The sequence below is a fragment of the Ambystoma mexicanum genome, chromosome 4p, assembly GCF_040938575.1.
Source record: "Ambystoma mexicanum isolate Mex_15411 chromosome 4p, UKY_AmexF1_1, whole genome shotgun sequence".
Lineage (NCBI taxonomy): Eukaryota > Metazoa > Chordata > Amphibia > Caudata > Ambystomatidae > Ambystoma > Ambystoma mexicanum.
This window is the reverse complement of record NC_090927.1, coordinates 623292851-623317534: the sequence shown is the minus strand read 5'-3', so window position 1 is coordinate 623317534 and position 24684 is coordinate 623292851.

The window sequence follows — 24684 nt, the reverse complement described above, 5'->3', positions numbered from 1 at the left end:
GTGTGGGGTTTTGAGTCATTGTTGCAGGTGTGGTTATTAGTGCACCTTCCATCGTGTATTTAGTAAGTTTTTTCTGTACCAATTTAGCCACTTCCGCTTTTCTATCTTCTTCCTTTTGTTTCATCTTTTGTTGTTGCCATGTCCTACAATGATGTACTATCGTGAGTTGTATTTCTGGCCATGCTTTTGCTTCCATCCCCACTACCTTCTTCAGTTGTTTCTGAACTGCTTCTGGGAGCCCTTGTATTAGTATATGATAGAATATTGCTGGTGTTTTGTTCCATTGTTCTCTAGTTTCCATACGCCACTTCTCTTGAATTTCCTGGATATAATCAACAGGATCTTCGTTCTCACGCATCTTGCGTGAGTTGATTGCTCCTATGTCTGATGTGTCTGGGTACTGTACCCTTAGCGCTTGCCATAATGCATGTCTGCAGTTTGCGAATGGTGCCCCATCGTGTGATGTGTTTGTTATTGTGACCCCGGGGAAGCCTGCTCTCTTACAGATGTCATCTGCTGCATCCCCCAATATTGATATTAGAAGGCCCTTTACATCCCCCACTGTCAGTTTCTGTCCTGCGGTGTGTTTTTCCATTTCATATATCCATTTTCCCGCACCTCCACTTAATGATGGGAGCTTGCACTTTATATTTTCCTTGTCTGCATGCTTCCAAGGGACGTATTGTGGTCTAACACCTCCCCTCACCAGAAGTGGCATTAAGTTGTGTCCTGTTTGACCCCCTGGGTTCCACAAAATCGAGTCCGTGCACCCCTCCTCTTCTTCTGTGTCTTCTACATCGTCAATAGGGTCCATATTTCCCCTGCTCGTAACTGTTTCTCCTCCATCTCTTCCCCTTCTTTTATCATTTCCTTTATTTAGTGTGGGCGTGTGTATTCGTTCTCCCTGCCTGCGTCCAGAGAGGTCTCTAAGCCTGCCTGCATAGGGTGTTAGTTCGTGGGGGAAGGGTGCGAGTTTAGGTGGGCATGTTGCACATAATGAGCGTGCGGTGGTGGAGCATGTTGGGCGCGATGGTGAGGGTGTAGCTGCACGTGTCTGCCTTTCCGCCATTCCTTGTCCTTCCCCCTCACTTCCCTCCAGTTCTTCCTTTCTCCTGCAGATCCATGGTGATTCTCTATTTGTCCGGGTGAAGTATAATTTATCTAAGCTTTCCCTCTCACTATTCCTTCCTTCCTTCTCTATTCCTTCTCCTTCCTCACTGCAAAACTCATCCAGGAATGGCAACCCCCAATCTGTCTTTTTCCCCCTAATCGTTACTGTTTTTAAGTCTATTAGATCCGTTCCTCCCTTTTCTTCTTTACTAATTGCTCCCCTTTGTGCTGATGTTGTTGCTACTTCTGTGTCTCTGTATACATACCTCCTTACTTCACTCTCCCCTCTCCTATCTTCTCCTTCCCCTTCATTTTTCTCCGCTATTTCTCTACCAATTTCCTCTCTTTTCTTTTTCAATTCCTCCATCACTTCACTACTCATCTTTTCCATTATCCTTTCTTCTTCTCTCTTCCTTTCCCATCTCGCTCTTTCCCACTCTAATATACCCTCTATCATCCTCCCTTCTTCGTATTTTCTTGTCGTTTCTGATAGTAATCTCCTCTTCCATATTTCCATTTCTTTTTCTTTCTCTTCTTCCTCTCTTTTCTTGTTACGCAGTGCTGCTCTGGATACCCTTTCTGCTACTGCCTTCACCCTTTCGGCTTTTCTCTTTTGCTCCTCAGTTCGTTCCCTCATTTTTTCCAACTCATTCTTGCTTTCTTTCCTTTCCCGTGCTCTCTCTCTTTCCTCTCTCTCGAGCTGCTTTATCAGTGCATTCTGCTCATCCCTTAATTCTGCTAATCGCTCCTCCAAAATCTCTTCCTTTTGTCGTAACAGCTCTTCCCCTTTCTTTTCCCCTCTTCCCCTTTCATTTCACTCTTCCTGGTATTATCCTCGTCCATTTTCCTTACTGCCTCCTTCTCTTCTCCTGTTAATGAACCTCGTAATTTTAATAGTACCTGCGCAGCTACCCACTCATCATGTCCTATCTCTGCGACCTGCTCTTCGCCAGTCCTCCCCTCCCCTGCGGGCATCTTCGTACAAGCTGATCCCGTCGTACTAGTCTGCTCCCCTCCCGTGTGGCCACCTGTAGCTGTATATGGTGGCGGGCTGTATGCCGGGTTCGAGTACCCCTCAGCCGCCCTTAATTCTACTATTTCTCGTAGTTCTGTTAAAGGATATAACCCCCCTTCCTCCTTTTTCACTACCTTCGCTAGGGGCATATCGTCGCTCTGTTCCTCTTTTATTTCCTTTTCGTTTAGGTTGTTACTCTTTTCTCCTCCCTCTTGTCCGTTTCCCGTGTTCTGTGTCCCTTCACTCTCCTTTTCCCCATTCTCTCCTTCCTCCTTAATCTTCTTCTCTTCCGTTGTTTCCCCCATAATAAACATCCCATTTGGTCCTGGTCGGGACCCTTGGAACATCCTCCATAAATTAAACACCTCCATGTGGTGTGTCAACTTCTTCCCTTTGTATGTGTTATGCAGATGTGTTAATAGTGAATGTTGGGTATATGGATCGAAACTGCCATTAGGCGGCCATGGTGTCGTCATTTTGTTGTCCGTCCCCTGTGTCCATTCTATGCTGTATTTGATCAGTTTCTCCCTATGGGGTGACAGTGTTTTACATATGTGCTGCAGCGGGGTAGTGAGGGTGCTCCCCCACCCTCCCGATCCTGTCCCGTATGACACAGTAGCACTTCACTTGTTATCCTACCCCTATCTGGTAGCGGTTATCTTGCTAAAAGTGTACGCTATACAATCTTAGATCTTTACCTGGCCCCGTAATTTTGGGGACTTGCGATTGTCCGCTAAGGAAAAATAGTAAAATATAGCATTTGCATTTGTATACTCTTTTCTTTCTTTTCTTTCTTTACCGAACACCTTTACGGCCCCCTGTGGCTGAGGCGCACGTAGCCCCCTGCGGCTGCGTGCACCGTGTGACGTTCTTATACTGCCGTCCCACTTTCTTTTACTCCTCCTCCTCTTTCTTCACTTGCCGTGGCCGGCGTTCTCCGTGCGCAGCCACGTCCCCCTTTTCACCCTCCTCCGATCAACTCGTTACCGTTTATCTCCGTCTCCACTCCCTTACCATAATTCTCTTCCCCACCACTCTCCGAAAGAAAAATGCCTTGTGTTCGAGATATCCTATGAAAGCCCTACTGGTGACGCCACCGATCTCCTCCAAAACTACTGGTAAGTTCTTCACATGGTTTAAAAAAGTTCAAAATACGCTTGTAATCTACCCCCGTTAACCCCACAGCTGTCTTCCTGTCACGCCTGGAACAAGGTAATCAACAATATAATCGGACTGCGCACACTGCGTCGCCTCGCGTGTGATACGCCCTTCGACAGGAGGGCTTAACCAGCCAATTATCTTCCGTATTAGGCAACCAGCTAGCGACCGCCTTCAGGGAAACGTCATCTATCTATCGAGTTTCCTGCTCAATCAATAGGGATCCTCATCTACTCATTGATCAATAATCACCAAATTGTAGGACACCGCACACACACACGCCCTTACACGTGGTCGCGACCTAGGCCAATCAGTGTCTGCGAGCGGCCGCACGTGATGTTTTCGTGCTCCGCCCCCTCCTCTTCCATAACGTAGCAGACTGCTCTCACACTTGTCCAGCTACCATTTACTTCACCGTCAACACTAATTTATCAAACCTTTGCCGCGCACCTGTGTAACACCTCCCGCCTCCCGTATTCTATTCCTCCCCCCTCCCTCACAATTTCACATTGCTTGTTGGGCGTGGCATACTCACCAAGTTCTCTTGATGCGGGGCCGCTCGACTGCGTGCACCCCTCCAAGCGGCTCGCCACCTCCCCTCGTCTGGACCACGTCTGGACAATCGCCAACCGCGGGCGGGATACTTCTCAACTGGCTCCCGAAGGCCAATATCCGGATTGCGTGTCCGGTCCTCTCGACGTGCTCATGTACTTTCTCCGCAGTATCTCTTGAATATGCTAAAACATTCAGATCCCTCAACCCTTGTGGGAGATCTATATCATCTAGTCTGTTTCACATTACACATAAATTAATTCTCAACCCTTCAATGAAAACGTTTTTCTCAGGAAAACTTTCTAGATTAGAGAGTGTGGCAAAAACAACAGCTTGTTCACCCTTCTCCATGCACTTTCTAGCCCATGCAGTCAAGCCGCGCTTTCTCTCATTAGGTACAGTATTACGAGTTACAATCTTTGATTACGCTCCCTTATCAACTACAAGCGGTACCAAACCACTCGGAAGAGGAAGAGTAGACAAATCTTGTAGAATCGGTAACAAAGGTGTTAACACTGATGCAGAACGCACATCTACCAAACCCGTAACAGTAGGCAAAGGCGGAGGAGCAAGTGGAGGAGCAACAATAGGAGGAGGAACAACAGCCGGAGGAAGAGGAACATTAGGAGGAACGATAGGAGAAGCAGGAATTACTACGGGAGGAGGAACGCCAGCAGGAAGAGTCAAAACAGCAGGAATAGGAACATACAGAGGTGGCGCAGTGCCACCAGGCCTTCATTCATTTAGAAGTTTGTCAATTAGCTCATCAGACACATGAAAGTCTTTAGACGGATACATTTTTTTTTTGAATACCAAGTGAAAAAGCCCTACCATATTCCTAACTGACTCAGACTGTTTATTTTGATCGTACAAGAACGCTTTTTTGGCGTTGGACATATGACGGCGCGCATGTTTTCCCTACTTTTAAGTTGATGCATAGCTTCTTTCTTCCAATTCTGTAATACATCAAATGCTGCAGGTCTAGCCTTTTTCTTTAATAATATAGACTCTAAGTATTCTATACGAGGAATTACAAAACTACCATTGGTTGGCCACTGAAGTTCGGAAGCATGTCTAGTTTGTCTGTGCCAAATATCGTTAAACACTATACTACCAATGCCCTGATTACAGTACATAGTACATGCCGGAGACCCCTCCATTGGCGTCTGTCTGCTCAATTCCAAAGATTGTCTGTCACTGCGGAATAACACCCTGAAGCAGGCAGACAATTTCTCAGGCATGTCAGATTACTGGTGTTACCTGGTCAATAATTGTACTCGCGAGTGCAATGCCCCAAAACAAATTATCAGGATACTTAAGAATCGGGTCACGACTCACCTGATCAAAGAACTAAGGAGGTCTGATCGTATTTCTAAGGACACAAAGGACCCACATGGTTGGTGATTTCGGCAAAACTGCCCGCCTCGATATATGGACCCTCGTCAAGATGCCGTCTCGGACCGTGGGCTCACCGTCCAGGGATCAGGTCATGCAGTACTATTGAGGTATCGCTTCTCATCCAAGAAAGGGGCCCCCTTTTTCACCGTCCGATCCCGGTCTGATAGCCGCGTCAACCTTCAACGAGATGGCATCAATCTTGAGGGTCCCTATTCGGGCACCATCTGTAAAAGCAAGAGGAAATATCGAGGCTGAGTATCACAAAAGGAAATACACCAAACACGGGCTTATAAAGATTCACAGATCTTTATACTACTGTACAGTTTACAAAGAAACAAATCAGATAGCTATCTGGCCCTCAGTACATCACAGTGAATACCAGCCCTTCAGTGTGAGAAGTGAGAGGTACTGGACATCTGGACATTGATGCATTTATACAATTTCAGTAACAATGTCCAGCCCCTATGTAAGTTAATTATCCATGGTCTAGAGTTCGTGCCAAGTTCACTTATGGCTTATGCGACAATATACACACTGATTACATTCGGTTTACATACAAACAAGTTACAATGGCAACAGTGTATTCTCATAGCAGTAATCCTTAGCGCATATCCCTTCACAATGCAGTTCAGCCAGTGTCCACGTTCGATATTTGCATTACATTGTTTTCGATGTATGTTCGCGGATGAGGCTTATTGGTGCAGACAATCCTAGGACCACAAGTCAGGCATGGGACAAGGTCTCTTTACCCAGTCTAAACATTCGGCCCGCGGAGAGCCTAAACATTAACTACGATGCAAGGGTCGGGAAGGCTCGGTTACAAGTTGGAAACACAGTCCACCATTTTAGAACAAAGAGTTACATTTGAACAGAAATCAAAATGGCGGATGATCCCAAAATGGCGGTGAAGTCGATCTAAAATCGGAACATTTGAAACACGGTTTTCTCCGCAGAGCGAATGGGCTTAGGCCAATATATATTAGAAAGGAGGTACAATATGATTTCCCGTTTAACAATTCAAGCTAGGAGAGCAGCCAGATGAGTGCTGAGACACCAACAGAAGAAGCCGGGAAGACCCACAGGATTTCGAACAAAGAACCTGATGGTGGGCTGAGACACAAGAACCACCGAACACTGAGATGAACTGAAGAGAACCGCCCCAAAAATGACAGTGGCCGAGAGGAGAAAATCTGCTGAGGATCCAAGGATGCCAACGCCAAAGCTCCCCATCTGCCTATGGAGAACCAAAAAAGAGAACAAGGTACACAGTGGCTCCCGTAGATGTGGGAGGGGAAAACCAATCATCCCCCAGGGTAAAATATACACCAGGGCAGTGTCGGGGGGAAATTCTCCCGGGGTCAGCTGGGCCGTCCGCAGACCTCCGGGCAGGGAGGCCCCAACTCCTCCCGTGTATCCCAAAAATGAGTATGAGACACACGCAAGAAGCAAGGTGATTCTGCTGTTTTTTAAACAAAACGGCAGGGATGGGTCAAGCATCGTACGCGTCCGTCCTGACACTCTCTCTTCATTCGTGGGGCTCGCAGGCCCTTTTTACCTCAGTATGACGCGCTACTTGCGTCACCTGGGAAAGTTAGCAAAAAACCTATCGCCACTCTGGATTGGTTCCTCGAGTGGTAGGGTTAGTATAGCATACGTATAGAGAACGCTGTTAGTGGTTGAGGGTCAGTCAGGTGGTATACTTGGGTTGTCCCTTCAATTAGATACATGAAACTTGTTACATGAAGACCCCTGAGGATTGGCTAATGTTAATGGCGTCAGTGATAAGAGCCCCATGTTCTGATTGGTCCACTCGCGAGCCCCCCAGTCTGGGACCATCGCTTTTCCCAGCTCGCGGTGCACCTGTCATTTGCAACAATGTATAACTATGGGTATGTGCAGACAATGCAAGGATTTGTTCATATGCTGGAGGGCAGACTACTCCCACCGCCGCAGATGTCCATTGAGTCGCTTAATTGTTGCTGCCTGTGTCTCAAAACGTGGGATTCAGGCGCCTCCCTCCTCCTGGGCCTGGCACCCTGTCAGGTTCGGCTTGGTCACGTGAGGAGAGACCGTGGTTGAGGCAGGATTCTGCACATTTAATATTGCATTTTCCACTGTGTGTCTGGCTTAGTTTGCAGGTGTGACCTTGGCTTCGGATTGTGGCATGCGAGTTTGCAACATTGTGCCCTTGACTGTCTGTTCTCACTGGGCTCATTCTGCAGGGTCAGCAATTGTACTCTTGCTCGTTCAATGTTCATGGAGGCTCTTGCTTGCGGCCTACTTGGGCCTGGTGCATAGGTGGGGATGTTTAATGCACGGCGCTCTAGGTTATGGTATCATATTGCTTTATCCCCAGTATCATGTCTTCGTTATATTTCTCAATGCATGGGGTAGGGGAAGCGTCAGCAAGCATTTTAGATGAGTTCGTTGTGCGTCTTGCATTTCTGCATTTTGAAAAACCTATGTGAAAAATAATAAAGATGCGCGTCAGTGGGTGTGTCCGTCACCTACGTCATAGCACTGAATATGTTCTTCGTGTGGATTGGTGTGGGAGTGTCCAGTGTGCATGTTTGCATGGGTGTGCTGACCGTTGGCTAGGTCGTCATGGCATCTCTAACGATGTGTTCATTTACTCTTGAATGGTTCAGTCGAGTTCATCCATGCCGCAGGTGTCGGCATGGGCAGGCTGGTGGGCACATCCGTATGTTCCTGTACCAGGGTATTTGGTCGTCTGGTAGATAGGCAAACTCCTCTTGTGGCGGGTGTCTGGGCCGCGATCCTCTAGGCCAGGGGTGTGAGGGGATTGGTGGGAGCCTTTTGTTCCATTCTCCCACTTCAGTCCCCCCTCTGGTCGACTTGTCGACCACAAACATATGTTTTTCCTTATCTCCTCTTACTCTCCATATTTTGGTTACTCCTCCCAAATGTCCGTAGTGGTTTACATGGTCTTCAAATGACCAATACATATATACACAGGTTCCTCCAGGTGTGCAGTATACCCATTTCCCTATGTAGCTTCTTGGGTTTCTTGGGTTTTCGAGCTTCACAGATGGTGGGTCCAGATAGTTGGTGATGATCTGTTTGCACAGTTTTTCTCTCTCTTTTATCATTGTGCCTGTGTGCTGGCCATCATCTGCCGGCATCAAGGGGTGCATACCAACCATTTCGATCATTTTGTCTGTGGTGCGTGCCTTCCGGGCCTTCCAAAATCTTATTATGATCAGTGCAGCTCCAGCCAGTATTATGCATCCAACGATAATCTTCAGTCCGTCCGACAGCCAAGATGGCATCCATGACCATAACATTGAAAACCAGCTGTCGTCCTTCTTCACTCCTTTACTTTCATCCATCATTTTGGAGTGCATCTGGGCCAGTTGTGATACTGCTTCTGTCAGTGTACCATTGTCAGCATCGTTAGCAGGAATGAATGTGCAGCATGATTGTCCTATCTTTGCGCAAACTCCTCCTTCCATTGATGTAAGGAGATCCAATACATATCTGTTCTGTAGTGCTACCATCCTCACTGCTCGCAGTTCCTCTTTTATTGCGTTGAATCCATTTACTGTAGAATTAATTGTCATCATTAGCTCCCATCGAGTTATCTGGAGCCATTTTGCGTTTGCGTAAGCTTGTAGTCCCGGATGTATTATTGACGAGAAGAACATTGCTGCTTTGCTGAATAGTCTGTGTTCTGGTGGGATTGAAGTGAGTGCTGTTTCCGACCTTCCCCATATGTAATTTCCTGTCAGAGGTTCTCCTTGTCTTTTCTTTCTATTCAGGACATTGTTGTTGTTGTTGTCCTCGTTCTCTGGCCCCATCTGAGGTTTTACAGATCTCTTCTTCCTCTTGTTTCCTTCATCCATTTTAGGGAAGTTTGCCATGTTCACATGTTTCTGGGGCACCACTAGTGATGGTACATTAACGTGTACCATTGTGCATATACCATTCCACAGAGGGGGCAGTGTGTCGTATGCCTTGTCTCCGCAGGCCCAGTAATGGTACATTAATACTGCTGTTCCTGCTCCCCCCTCAGGTAACTCCATCATGCTTGCACAGTTGGTGTTGTATCCCACGTCCACTTCTCCTCTATGTTGGTAGCATACCTTAGGTGCAGACAGCGGCAGTATGGTTATTGGGTCTTCATCCTTCACTATCCATGTTAGCATGGGTACGTACTTGACCCAAATCGTCCAACATCTGTCATTGTGTTCATTAATAGTTGTAATATTTTCTCTTGTTACCATGTTGCTGCCAACCACTCCTATGTCCCATTTGTTGGCCATGTACACCTTCCCTGTTATTGTTACCAGTGGTCTTTCCCAACATCCTTGTTTAACAGGAACTTCAGTGGTGTACCAGTCACATGGTAGGTATTGTAGTGTTACCTTCTTTGTTTCTCCCTTTTCAGGGCCACTTGTCATGTATTTGAATGCTTCAGCATGCAAACTGGTCTTGTGGTAACTCAAATAAGTCTTGAGGAAGTTGTTTTCTTATGGATTTGTGTCTCGCGTTTTCCATACGAGGTTCACCACCGTCCCTTGAAATCTCCCTTTCGTTTGGAACAGTGCCAAGTATACTATACATCGTGCTGTCTTTTCATCTATTTCCGTGGCAACGAATGTTCGAGAAGCGCTCATGGCGTATGGTATCAATGAGCAGACGTAGCAGCTGTCTTCTGTTGTCTGCTTACCTATTTGGGTCATGTGTTGGTACCATATGTTGTTCGAGACGTGTGCTGAATCTGTTATGTAGTTGTCAATACCTTTATTATCTGAGTATGTGCTGCGTTTAACTCTATTTCCCTTATGTGGAATCTTGCTAGTACCACCTGACGTAACACCTGTTGCAGCCGTGGGTGGGGGTATATTAGGTTTGGATACAGCCAAAATATTGATAGCATAACTTTTCTGCCATACAGAGGCAGCCAAAAACCTGGTGATCATCAAAATCCCTATCATCTTTATTACAGAGGCTAGTCTCACCGGCATTTTGCTCTTACCTTGCTGCAGTCCGGCAGCTTATTCTTGCGACGTTAAAGTTGCCCGCCTGAAAATTCTCAATATGCTTGTTATTAGGGTTAGTTGTTGTTTTCAAGCTCTCCCTATCAAGTAGTCGTTCAGTGCCCAGGCGAAGAGCTGTTCCCATGCCAATCTAAGCAATCTATCTCTTAGGGCAGGCAAGTGTTGGTGGAGATGGGGCATTGATTGTTCTATGGCCAAGATAAATGCTGTGTAGTAGACATGTACCCTCCTTCTTTTCAGGTACTTTGGCCTTTTTATGTGATAGACAAATTGGTGTGATAGAGCTTCAGGGTAGTTATCGTCTGAGGGTAGCATCTACTCCTGGGCAATGAACTTTGTTAGTTTATCTGTTTTCTTAGCAATACAATAATACGCGGTACCTGCATGTGCGAGAAAGAAAAAGGGAGAACATTCAAGTGTTTACATGTGTATATGTGCAAGACAATGTCCTTCAGTTGGGTGGTTACTGTAGTGGGTAGGGGGTAGATGGGCAGAGGGTTTGGGGCTCAACTGGCGGAAGTCTCTTTACTCTTTGATCGTGTGACCATGGGGTGGGCGGTATGGGAATTACCAGTTTCTATTTCAGTAGTTGTCTCTGGGGAATCTGGGGGGTGGCGGGGTATGGAGACACTTAGGTCGTCAGTTGTGGTAGAAGTCTCTTCCTCCGTGGGTGACGCTGTTGCTGTTCTTCCAATGGCCCTGTCGGTGACGCTAGGGCGGATCTGGAGTTTGCAAATCTTTACGTCGTGTAGGTGATTCCAAGCACGTTTGTCATGCAACTTTACTGCTCTCGTAGATACCTCCTCTACCAGGTGGGGGCCAGTGAAGCGTGGGCTGTTCAACTTTCTATTGAAATTGCGGAGTAGCACGTGGTCACCTTTAGTAATTTTGCACAGTTTTTCCTTTTCCAATTCTCTATCCGCGTCTTCTTGTTGATCACTCTTAGACCCGCCCCGCGTGCGCTCGAGCTGTTGAGACACAAACACTACACTAGTAACCAAAGAAGACACATATTGGTACATTTCATCACCAAGAACAGTTGCAGTGTTTTCATAGTCTGTGACTGCCCTTGATGTTGGCGTTAGAGCAAGGCGCATTTGTCGTCCGGTCACCACCTCATGAGGAGTGAGGTGGTGATCGGAGCCTGGTCTATTCCTCAGCTCAAATAGAGCTAGTGGAAGGCAATACAACCAACTCTTCTTTGTTTGCTGTATCTTTGCAATTGCCTCATTCAGTAGGCCATTCAGGCGTTCTCATATACCGTTGGCATGTGGGTGATATGCACATGCAAATTTATGCTTGATGTTCAGTAAGGATGTGATGTGCTGGAACATTTCATTAGCGAAATGCGGGCCATTATCCGACCGCAGTACCTCGCACACTCCCCACCTGGGGAAAACCTCCCTCACTAGAAATTTAGCTGCTCTAAATGCATCTGGATGTGAGTAGGGTCCTGCCTCAATCCACCTGGAGAATGGGCATACTACTACAATCATATACCTATTTCCTTGACATACGTTGATCATATCAACATAGTCAATATGGATGTGCAGGAAGGGTCCCTCTGGCCGGGGTATAGTACCTTTTATCACTTTCAGCGTGTGACCGGCCGTAAACTGTTGACATGTGAGACAATTGCTGATAAAATTTGTCACATGGGAGTTTAACTCGGGACAGAACCAATCTTCCCTAATTTGTGCTGCAATAACTTCCTTGCCTGTGTGGGCTGGGTGGTGGAGTTGGCTCAGGGCGGTATTCAATAGTGCCAATGGCATTACCATCTTTCCAGTGTTACCTTGGCGCCATAGTGCGTCAGTTGGTGACATTGTACATCCTCTTTTTACCCATATTTCTTTTTCTGCCATTGGTGCAGCCGCTTGTAACTCCATTATCTGTGTGGCTGGGAGATGGGTGTACCCTTCTCTTATCAACATCTCTTTAGCTATCCCCCTCCCTCTCCCTCTCTCTGACTCTGGGGGGTTCCATATCTCACCAAAATATGCAGCGTACTTCGCATGTGCGTCTGTGCTGCATTTCCTTTTGAGATATGATCTTCTCCATTAGTGTGTGCGGTACATTTGACCAAAGCTAATTCTAGGGGGTCATTTATTACTTCAATTAATTCAGCTAATAAGAGAGCATGTTGCACTGGGGTGCCATCAGCTCTTCTAAACCCTCTTCTCCTCCGTTTGGACAATCCTGAGTGGACAGTAGACGTGACATATGCGCTGTCAGAATATATAGTCAATCTTTTGTCAAAGCTTTCCTTCAACGCCAAGATCAGTGCAACCAATTCTGCTGCTTGAGCAGAGTACTGTTGTGGTAATTGTACGCATTTCACCCCCACACACACCAATTCCTCTGTCATTTTTACCACTGCTGCCCCAGTTCTCCTTATCCCATCACTTTGGTCTATTGTTGATGACCCATCAATGAACAAGAGCTCTCCTCCCTCTAGTGCGTCCTCTTCAACTTTTCTAGTACATGAGTACATTTCGGTAGTCTGTGTACAATCATGTGCATAGTCTCCTTCCTCAATTACTTCCGCTATAAACCTTGCAGGATTAACTGTGCTGCATCTTACAATTGATAATTCTGGCCTAGATAAGATGATCTCATAACCTGACGCCCTCTGCGTGGTTAGTGTGGACTTAGGCTTGTTCAGTATTGCAAATAGTGCATGTTCCACAAATAGTGAGGTTGGGCACCCCATTGTAATTGATGATGCTTTTTCAACCGCAAAGGCAGCTGCGGCGAGACCTTGTTCACAAGGGAAATGTCCTAACATCACAGGATCCAAGTGACCACTGTAAAATGCTACTGGTTTGTAACCCATGCTTGTTTTTTGAACCAACACTGCTTTCATTACTGCTGAGTCGCAATGTGAAAATATAAAGAATTGTCGTTCATAATCTGGGGTGGCCAGTACCGGAGCAGTTGATATTACATCTTTCAGTTCATCAAATGCCTCTTTCATTTCCATTGTCCACCCCAATTTTTTCTCCCCTTTGTTAGCTTCTTTTAATACCTCATGTAGGGGTCCTATGTATGAGCTGTAATCAAATACCCATGCTCTACAGTAGTTGCACAGTCCCAGGAACTGCTGCAATTCCCTCACTGTTTGTGGCAATGGCGTTTTTGATATTGCCTGTGCTCTTTGTGGTGCAATCTTTCTTCCGTATTGGGATATGAGCTGGCCAATGTATAGTACCTGTTCCTGACAGTACTGTAACTTCTCTTTGTCTACCTTGTAACCCTTTTCGGCCAATATTGTCAGCATCTTCAATGAGTCCTCTCTGCATTGTTTTTCGCTTGTGCTGCAAATTATTATGTCATCAACATACTGCAACACTGTGCTTTCCAATTCAATGTTTCCCAAGTCTATCTGTATTACTCTGTTGAAAATTGAGGGTGACTCGCAGTACCCTTGTGGCAATCTGGTGTGTTTCCATTTTGTGTTTCTGTACGTGAAGCTTGTTAGATCTTGTGAGTCTGGGTGCAGGGGTATTGAGAAAAAGGCATTTTTGAGGTCAATCACTGTAAATCGTGATGCCTCCGCTGGAATGCCACACAATATTGTGGCCGGGTTTGCTGCTATGGGGTATTCTGCTTCCACTATGTTGTTCAAGGGCCTGAGGTCCTGGATGAAACGCCAAGACCCTCCTTTAGCTTTGCGCACCGGGTATACAGCTGTGTTACATGGTGATTCTGATGGTACCAATATGCCAATATTTATAAGGGCCGTTATTGTTTCATATATGCCCTCATCTGCCTCTTTTGATAGTCGGTATTGCTTCACTCTAGGGAGTATTGCCCCTTTTTTCAATTTTATTCTCACTCCCCCTATACTCTTTATACACCCCACGTCATAGGGAATAGTAGTCCATAATGATGTTGGTACTTTTGCCATATCCTTCTCAAAGAAGGGAACTGGGGTGGATGTGGGTGCTTCAAGTGCCATTGCAATTTTCTGTGCCACTTATTTGTATGTCACTCTTAGCCATATTTCTACACTCATCATAAATACCATTTCACCTTCTTCCTTTTCTTCTGAGAAGAGCTCCTCGTCTGACACCTGGGTGAGCCTGCATCCTTCAGCTAGGACTATCACTGCCCTCCATGCTCTTCCTTCTCTGTCTTGGGCATGTACTACGATATAATCAGCAGTTGCTGTAATGCTCTCCATGCTCACTGAAATCACCTTACCTTCTGGTTCATTGGCTGGTGTTTCTGGCCTAAACAAATAGGCTGTTGGCCTCCTCCAGATCTTTCCTTCTATTCCTGGCATCCATGCAAATGCCATGTCTGTTCCGTACTGGAACAGTTCACCATCTACTGGCTCAGCCCTAATCACTGTCTGTCCACAGTATGCTTGCATAATTTGTCGTGCAGTGAGCATGTTTATTCCTGGAGTGGAGCAAATGATGCCGTCCTCCGTAAAGGAGATTGTCATATTCAACCTGCTCATTATGTCTCTCCCCAGTATGTTTACTGGTGAGGCCCTAGAATATAAAAGCGGGACGGACATGTCATAATCCCCTATTGATAAGGGAATGTTATCAGTAAAGGGAACCAACCCCCTAGCCCCAGAGAATCCTTGGGTGTTCATGGCTTCACCTGACATCTTAAATTTACCTTCCCTTATGCAAGACCGGGTCGCCCCGGTGTCAACAAGGAATGACAATTTTTTGTCACATATCGTTACCTCTATGCGTGGTTCCTCCGCACTATTAGGTGTTACCGACAGGATGGGACACACCAAGGCCGTCTGTGGGCTGTCCTATTGTGGGTATAATGATTGAGCACTTCCTGTGTAAGGGTTGTGTCCCAGGACCGTCACCCTTCCCAGTTGTGTTTGCTATAGTTGTGTATTGGTAGAGGTTATGTTATGGTCTTGAATTTGGGCAGGTTGCTGTACTGCCTGCACTTGGGGTTGTTGTGTTCTCGCTACCTGTTGTTGTGGCAGTGAACATGTCTGTGGCTGTTGTTGTGTTACTAGTTGTTGCTGCCCATTTCCCGGCTGCAATGCCTGCTGTTGCTGGATGCCCTGCTGTTCCTGTGTAGGCCCTTGTTGTCCCTGTTCTCCCCATGATGGTGTGCCTGGTCTCATTCTACATGTGCGTGACATGTGCCCTAGTAACCCACAAATCCAACATACCGGTGGTTCCCTGTTCTGCCATGGAAAGCTCCCTGAATTGGCCTGGTATACTGGTTGCCCGGTGGGGTAGACATTTCTGAATCCTCCCCCTTGCTTTTGTGTGTTATAGCCGTATCCCCTCCCCCTCATCATTCCTCCCCTTCCCCTGTTGTAATTATAATATCCAGCTCCTGGCGTTGAGTATCCTCCTCCCATGTTAGTCGTGTATGGTTGGGGTGGTGGCAGCTGTTGTGCTACAATCTGTGATGATTGTATTTGGGAGGGATCTTGTGCAGCCACTACTTGTGTGGGGTTTTGAGTCATTGTTGCAGGTGTGGTTATTAGTGCACCTTCCATTGTGTATTTAGTAAGTTTTTTCTGTACCAATTTAGCCTCTTCCGCTTTTCTATCTTCTTCCTTTTGTTTCATCTTTTGTTGTTGCCATGTCCTACAATGATGTACTATCGTCAGTTGTATTTCTGGCCATGCTTTTGCTTCCATCCCCACTACCTTCTTCAGTTGTTTCTGAACTGCTTCTGGGAGCCCTTGTATTAGTATATGATAGAATATTGCTGGTGTTTTGTCCCATTGTTCTCTAGTTTCCATATGCCACTTCTCTTGAATTTCCTGGATATAATCAACAGGATCTTCGTTCTCACGCATCTTGCGTGAGGTGATTGCTCCAATGTCTGATGTGTCTGGGTACTGTACCCTTAGCGCTTGCCATAATGCATGTCTGCAGTTTGCGAATGGTGCCCCATCGTGTGATGTGTTTGTTATTGTGACCCCGGGAAGCCTGCTCTCTTACAGATGTCATCTGCTGCATCCCCAAATATTGATATTAGAAGGCCCTTTACATCCCCCACTGCCAGTTTCTGTCCTGCGGTGTGTTTTTCCATTTCATATATCCATTTTCCCGCACCTCCACTTAATGATGGGAGCCTGCACTTTATATTGTCCTTGTCTGCATGCTTCCAAGGGACGTATTGTGGTCTAACACCTCCCCCTCTCCAGAAGTGGCATTAAGTTGTGTCCTGTTTGACCCCCTGGGTTCCACAAAATCGAGTCCGTGCACCCCTCCTCTTCTTCTGTGTCTTCTACATCGTCAATTGGGTCCATATTTCCCCTGCTCGTAACTGTTTCTCCTCCATCTCTTCCCCTTCTTTTATCATTTCCTTTATCTAGTGTGGGCGTGTGTATTCGTTCTCCCTGCCTGCGTCCAGGGAGGTCTCTAAGCCTGCCTGCATAGGGTGTTAGTTCGTGGGGGAAGGGTGCGAGTTTAGGTGGGCATGTTGCACGTAATGAGCGTGGGGTGGTGGAGCATGTTGGGCGCGATGTTGAGGGTGTAGCTGCACGTGTCTGCCTTTCCGCCATTCCTTGTCCTTCCCCCTCACTTCCCTCCAGTTCTTCCTTTCTCCTGCAGATCCATGGTGATTCTCTATTTGTCCGGGTGATGTATAATTTATCTAAGCTTTCCCTCTCACTATTTCTTCCTTCCTTCTCCATTCCTTCTCCTTCCTCACTGCAAAACTCATCCAGGAATGGCAACCCCCAATCTGTCTTTTTCCCCCTAATCGTTACTGTTTTTAAGTCTATTAGATCTGTTCCTCCCTTTTCTTCTTTACTAATTGCTCCCCTTTGTGCTGATGTTGTTGCTATTTCTGTGTCTCTGTATACATACCTCCTTACTTCACTCTCCCCTCTCCTATCTTCTCCTTCCCCTTCATTTTTCTCCGCTATTTCTCTACCAATTTCCTCTCTTTTCTTTTTCAATTCCTCCATCACTTCACTACTCATCTTTTCCATTATCCTTTCTTCTTCTCTCTTCCTTTCCCATCTCGCTCTTTCCCACTCTAATATACCCTCTATCATCCTCCCTTCTTCGTATTTTCTTGTCGTTTCTGATAGTAATCTCCTCTTCCATATTTCCATTTCTTTTTCTTTCTCTTCTTCCTCTATTTTCTTGTCAGGCAGTGCTGCTCTGGATACCCTTTCTGCTACTGCCTTCACCCTTTCGGCTTTTCTCTTTTTCTCCTCAGTTCGTTCCCTCATTTTTTCCAACTCATTCTTGCTTTCTTTCCTTTCCCGTGCTCTCTCTCTGTGCTCTCTCTCTTTCCTCTCTCTCGAGCTGCTTTATCAGTGCATTCTGCTCATCCCTTAATTCTGCTAATCGTTCCTCCAAAATCTCTTCCTTTTGTCATAACAGCTCTTCCCCCTTTCTTTTCCCCTCTTCCCCTTTCATTTCACTCTTCCTGGTATTATCCTCGTCCATTTTCCTTACTGCCTCCTTCTCTTCTCCTGTTAATGAACCTCGTAATTTTAATAGTACCTGCGCAGCTACCCACTCATCATGTCCTATCTCCGCGACCTGCTCTTCGCCAGTCCTCCCCTCCCCTGCGGGCATCTTCATTTGAGCTGATCCCGTCGTACTAGTCTGCTCCCCTCCCGTGTGGCCACCTGTAGCTGTATATGGTGGCGGGCTGTATGCCGGGTTCGAGTACCCCTCAGCCGCCCTTAATTCTACTATTTCTCGTAGTTCTGTTAAAGGATATAACCCCCCTTCCTCCTTTTTCACTACCTTCGCTAGGGGCATATCGTCGCTCTGTTCCTCTTTTATTTCCTTTTCGTTTAGGTTGTTACTCTTTTCTCCTCCCTCTTGTCCGTTCCCCGTGTTCTGTGTGCCTTCACTCTCCTTTTCCCCATTCTCTCCTTCCTCCTTAATCTTCTTCTCTTCCGTTGTTTCCCCCATAATAAACATCCCGTTTGGTCCTGGTCGGGACCCTTGGAACATCCTCCATAAATTAAACACCTCCATGTGGTGTGTCAACTTCTTCCCCTTGTATGTGTTATGCAGATGTGTTAATAGTGAATGTTGGGTATATGGATCGAAACTGCCATTAGGCGGCCATGGTGTCGTCATTTTGTTGTCCGTCCCCTGTGTCCATTCTATGCTGTATTTGATCAGTTTCTCCCTATGGGGTGACAGTGTTTTACATATGTGCTGCAGCGGGGTAGTGAGGGTGTTCCCCCACTCTCCCGATCCTGTCCCGTATGACATAGTAGCACTTCACTTGTTATCCTACCCCTATCTGGTAGTGGTTATCTTGCTAACCGTGTACGCTATACAATCTTAGATTTATTTATTTATTTATTTCACATTTATAAAGCGCTCACACAGCCCGCAGGCATCGAGGTGCTGTTACAGGAATTGTTTTTTTTTTTTTTTTTTTTTTTCTTAGTTACGTATTTATAACGCGCTTAAACACCCAAAGGTTTCTAAGCGCGGACCCGGGGATCGAACCTGTTGTTGCTCCGTGTCGTCTTGCTTCCAAGACGCGCACGCTGCCGCTGAGCTATCCTACCTGGCCCCGTAATTTTGGGGACTTGCGATTGTCCGCTAAGGAAAAATAGTAAAATATAGCATTTGCATTTGTATACCCTTTTCTTTCTTTTCTTTCTTTACCGAACACCTTTACTGCCCCCTGTGGCTGAGGCGCACGTAGCCCCCTGCGGCTGCGTGCCCCGTGTGACGTTCTTATACAGCCGTCCCACTTTCTTTTACTCCTCCTCCTCTTTCTTCACTTGCCATGGCCGGAGTTCTCTGTGCGCAGCCACGTCCCCCTTTTCACCCTCCTCCGATCAACTCGTTACCGTTTATCTCCGTCTCCACTCCCTTACCATAATTCTCTTCCCCACCACTCTCCGAAAGAAAAATGCCTTGTGTTCGAGATATCCTATGAAAGCCCTACTGGTGACGCCACCGATCTCCTCCAAAACTACTGGTAAATTCTTCACATGGTTTAAAAAAGTTCAAAATACGCTTGTAATCTACCCCCGTTAACCCCACAGCTGTCTTCCTGTCACGCCTGGAACAAGGTAATCAACAATATAATCGGACTGCGCACGCTGCGTCGCCTCGCGTGTGATACGCCCCTCGACAGGAGGGCTTAACCAGCCAATTATCTTCCGTATTAGGCAACCACCTAGCGACCGCCTTCAGGGAAACGTCATCTATCTATCGAGTTTCCTGCTCAATCAATAGGGATCCTCATCTACTCATTGATCAATAATCACCAAATCGTAGGACACCGCACACACACACACCCTTACACGTGGTCGCGACCTAGGCCAATCAGTGTCTGCGAGCGGCCGTACGTGATGTTTTCGTGCTCCGCCCCCTCCTCTTCCATAACATAGCAGACTGCTCTCGCACTTGTCCAGCTACCATTCACTTCACCGTCAACACTAATTTATCAAACCTTTGCCGCGCACCTGTGTAACACCTCCCGCCTCCCGTATTCTATTCCTCCCCCCTCCCTCACAATTTCACATTGCTTGTTGGGCGTGGCATACTCACCAAGTTCTCTTGATGCGGGGCCACTCGACTGCGTGCACCCCTCCAAGCGGCTCGCCACCTCCCCTCGTCTGGACCACGTCTGGACACTCGCCAACCGCGGGCAGGATACTTCTCAACCGGCTCCTGAAAGCCAATATCCGGATTGCGCTGTCCGGTCTTCTCGCATTTCCGCAATGGTCCTGTAGTCCTCAAAAGGGGGCAGCGGCAGAGGGGGCAGCGCCGCCGGGCCTCCTCGCAACGGGATCACTCGGAAAAATAAAATAAAAGCAGATCTTAAACAGAACTCAGCAGTGCCTCCAACTTGTCAGAGGGAAATTCTCCTGGGGTCGGCTGGGCCGTCCGCGGACCTCCGGGCAGGGAGGCCCCAGCTCCTCCCGTGTATCCCAAAAATGAGTATGAGACACACACAAGAAGCAAGGTGATTCTGCTGTTTATTAAACAAAACGGCAGGGATGGGTCAAGGATCGTACATGTCCGTCCTGACACTCTCTCTTCATTCGTGGGGCTCGCAGGCCCTTTTTACCTCAGTATGACGCGCTACTTGCGTCACCTGGGAAAGTTAGCAAAAAACCTATCACCAATCTGGATTGGTTCCTCGAGTGGTAGGGTTAGTATAGCATACGTATAGAGAACGCTGTTAGTGGTTGAGGGTCAGTCAGGTGGTATACTTGGGTTGTCCCTTCAATTAGATACATGAAACTTGTTACATGAAGACCCCTGAGGATTGGCTAATGTTAATGGCGCCAGTGATAAGAGCCCCATGTTCTGATTGGTCCACTCGCGAGCCCCCCAGTCTGGGACCATCGCTTTTCCCAGCTCGCGGTGCACCTGTCATTTGCAACAATGTATAACTATGGGTATGTGCAGACAATGCGAGGATTTGTTCATATGCTGGAGGGCAGACTACTCCCACCGCCGCAGATGTCCATTGAGTCGCTTAATTGTTGCTGCCTGTGTCTCAAAACGTGGGATTCAGGCGCCTCCCTCCTCCTGGGCCTGGCACCCTGTCAGGTTCGGCTTGGTCACGTGAGGAGAGACCGTGGTTGAGGCAGAATTCTGCACATTTAATATTGCATTTTCTACTGTGTGTCTGGTTTAGTTTGCAGGTGTGACCTTGGCTTCGGCTTGTGGCATGCGAGTTTGCAACATTGTGCCCTTGACTGTCTGTTCTCGCCGGGCTCATTCTGCAGGGGTCAGCAATTGTACTCTTGCTCGTTCAATGTTCATGGAGGCTCTTGCTTGCGGCCTACTTGGGCCTGGTGCATAGGTGGGGATGTTTGATGCACGGTGCTCTAGGTTATGGTATCATATTGCTTTATCCCCAGTATCATGTCTTCGTTATATTTCTCATTGCAATGCATGGGGTAGGGGAAGCATCAGCAAGCATTTTAGATGAGTTCGTTGTGCGTCTTGCCTTTCTGCATTTTGAAAAACCCATGTGAAAAATAATAAAGATGCGCGTCAGTGGGTGTGTCCGTCACCTACGTCATAGCACTGAATATGTTCTTCGTGTGGATTGGTGTGGGAGTGTCCAGTGTGCATGTTTGCACGGATGTGCTGACCGTTGGCTAGGTCGTCATGGCATCTCTAACGATGTGTTCATTTACTGTTGAATGGTTCAGTCGAGTTCATCCATGCCGCAGGTGTCGGCATGGGCAGGGCAAGCTGGTGGGCAGGCTGGTGGGCACATCCGTATGTTCCTGTACCAGGGTATTTGGTCATCTGGTAGATAGGCAAACTCCTCTCGTGGCGGGTGTCTGGGCTGCGATCCTCTAGGCCAGGGGTGTGAGGGGATTGGTGGGAGCCTTTTGTTCCATTCTCCCACTCCAGCGGGTTGATCCTGACTATACCCCAGCATAGGGTGATTTAAGCCGCAGCCCAAAGGGCTACCAGAAACCATACACCAAGACACGGTGCTACCTAACAAACCCCAAAGAATGAGCATAACTCAAAGATAAACCGCAGTCCAAGGTGGGTTGTGTGAAGAACTCATGGTGACAACAATTAAGAAACACACAAATGATCACAGTTCAATAGTATTTACTGAACAATGAATTCTGCATGCAGGTTGGAAAAACGCTTATTCTAAACCTAAATCTAAGACAAGTGTCAAACATCAAATGAAAATTATGTCAGTCCTAGTGGTGTGGTGTCAAAATAAAATGGGCCTTTACCAAGAAACCTATTGCCAAACCTCACAACTAATACAAAAAAGTGGGTGGGGTATTTTTAAAGAAAAGAAAGAAGTGTTCTAAAAATAATATGTCGGAATGCGGTAGCCTGGGCCTCCCTTCCCCATGTTTTGACCATGGGGTAAGATGGGAGCTTGGAGCACAGTACAGTCTCAGGCCTCTTCAGAATGAGATGACAGTTCCAATGGCAGCTTGCAGGACATTGATGGCTAAGTCTCATCTCACTTGAAAGTCTCTTGCCTTTGAGGGCCTGGTGTGTTCAGCTAACAAAAACAAAAGTACCTTTAACATATGAAAGTTTGTTTCCAATATTCTTTGGGTGATGGGTTCACCCCTGCGTCACCCTTTTCTGGGCGCTGACCCTTCTTGACTTTACTTGCAAGTGTTAAAGGATTAACTTCCCTTTCTTTCTCTCGATGCAGGATTCACTTCCCTTCCTTTCTCTCAAATGCGGGATACACTTCCCTTGCTTTCCCTTAATTTGCAGGTCAAAGTGTTTTGATTGCACAGGGATTTTGTGTGACCCCCAGTATGACTTGCTGGCTCTCCTATGGCCTACTGGTAGCTTCAGTTTCTCTCAGCTGGGGATCGACCAGAGTCTCTTGAGTTAGCATCCACGTAGTGCCGGTTTCCCTCTGCAGCTTGTCTCACCTTAGCACGTTTATAGTTCATTCACAGTTCCTTGAACTTGGTTCTAACTCGACACTTTGCGATTCTCTCACTCAACACAGCCTGGTTCTTATTGATTCTCCCCTTGACTCACAGGCTGTGATTAACCGCTTGTGATTTGGCATTCTGGGAGTCGAGGCCGGTACCACGGAGGCACAGAAGCTTCCCTTGCACCTGCTTATCACATAAGGTTGCTCCATGTACCGTTGACATCTGCTGCAAGACACTTGTGCCATTGTTCGCGGTCTTAGGCTCTCTTCCATGAAGGTTTCGCAGGTCTGGGATGAAAAGGGCAAGGTCACTTCTTTTCTTGCCACACTCTCATGATTCCTGCCGACTTTCACCTTCTCTTGAACTGCTGTGTGGTAGCCAGATGGCAATTCATCACACGTCTCTCGGCCGAAAAGGTTGAGCACCACCAGCCTAAGGGTCAGGCTCATCCTCAAAGTGAGAAAATAACTGAATGGTATCTGCACTGTTGAGGTTTAGACTCAAGCAACATACCCATTTTAACTCTCTGTCTAGAGACGCCCCAAAGCTCAAGCACTAGATTGTTCTCAACCATGGTCCAGCTTCTCTTTAATACCATCAGCCACATGTGAAGACAGGTAATGGGTCCATCTAGTTTCAGCCGCAATGAGTTCACTACAATTACATTTTTATAGGTTTCTGTCTTGCTTTTATTTTCCTGCCCATGGTCTGGGAGTTCCATAAGTCGGGCCCTGCTTAAGCCAGTTTTCTATTGCTGGAAAATGGTTGGCCGGTGGAGGCCTTCTGAGGTTTCTGTGGTATCTGAACAGCCATAGATATGACATGGCATTCCCTGACAGTTGTGACATCATGGGGGGATTTCATATGAGAGAAGTTCATTTTACCAATCAGCCAGGCAGAGCAAGATAACAAAAGCCCTCGCATGTCTAATGATGGATATTTGAGCCTAATGAACATGGGGAAGATAGAGAATCCACTCTCTGGCCTACGTGTGAATGCGTTACATACTATGTATAGTTTGTACATAGTGGATTATAACACAAGCATGGTGTACACTACTGCTGGATAATAGAGGCACCGATGAAAAGACATGGATAACTTGTGTCACATACTCTCCGAAGCCTCTACCTTACCACCTGTTCCACTTGCTTTTTACTATGCAGCGTTGAGTACAGTCACTCACGCAGCAGCCAAACTGCTTCATCCCCTGGCAAGTACTTCTAATGAGGCAGCCTGGTGAGTAATTCTTTGACCTATTGATTCTTTGCACATTGTAAGTCTAGTGTAGTTATTACATGATACTCAGGTTTTTAATAATTATGTCCTTGAAACAGAGGGTTCTACAGCAACCTCTGTCCCACACATAAAGGGATCTAAGGTTAGTCACTTATCATATTGAACTACTTTAGCCACATAGTGTATATATTCTATATATGTATATATTGGACCATTATAGCTGCAAATGGATCGGACTAAACAGAATTGGACTTAGTCTATTTGTTACCTTTTAGGTGGTTAAGAATATAGAAAGCAACTGTTGGAATGTTAAGGAACTAAGAGCTCCCCAGCCCTGAAGATGGATTTTAAAAATACGAACGTGTTGGCAACTCTGTTCTCAAGTGGAGCTTATAGGACGATTACAATTGTCTAAATTGTAGATATTTGAAAACAATATTGTATAAATGACACAACACAATTCACATGATCAATATTTCTGTACGGTTTGTTACACATGATATGAATTTGATCTCTTCTGGATTTGTAAACCGTTTTTTTCTACATGAATGTTTTTATGTATTAACACTACTTTAATTTGATTATAATTTTGGAATCCAATGATGACTGATGGTATTCTTTTAAGACAACATCTTATCATTCATTGCTGATGTATGAATATTGTTTGAAATCTATGTTTTCAGAGCCTTTTTGACAGTGAATATTGAAAAACTGAGGTTGAGATTGAGATCTTGCCAAAATGTTCCAGTTATAATCCTTTACCGAAAAGACGTGGATGTGGCACCTAGTCCGTAGCTGTCACTTATCTACACTTCAAATATACTTGGGACTTTATGTCATGTAGTAGT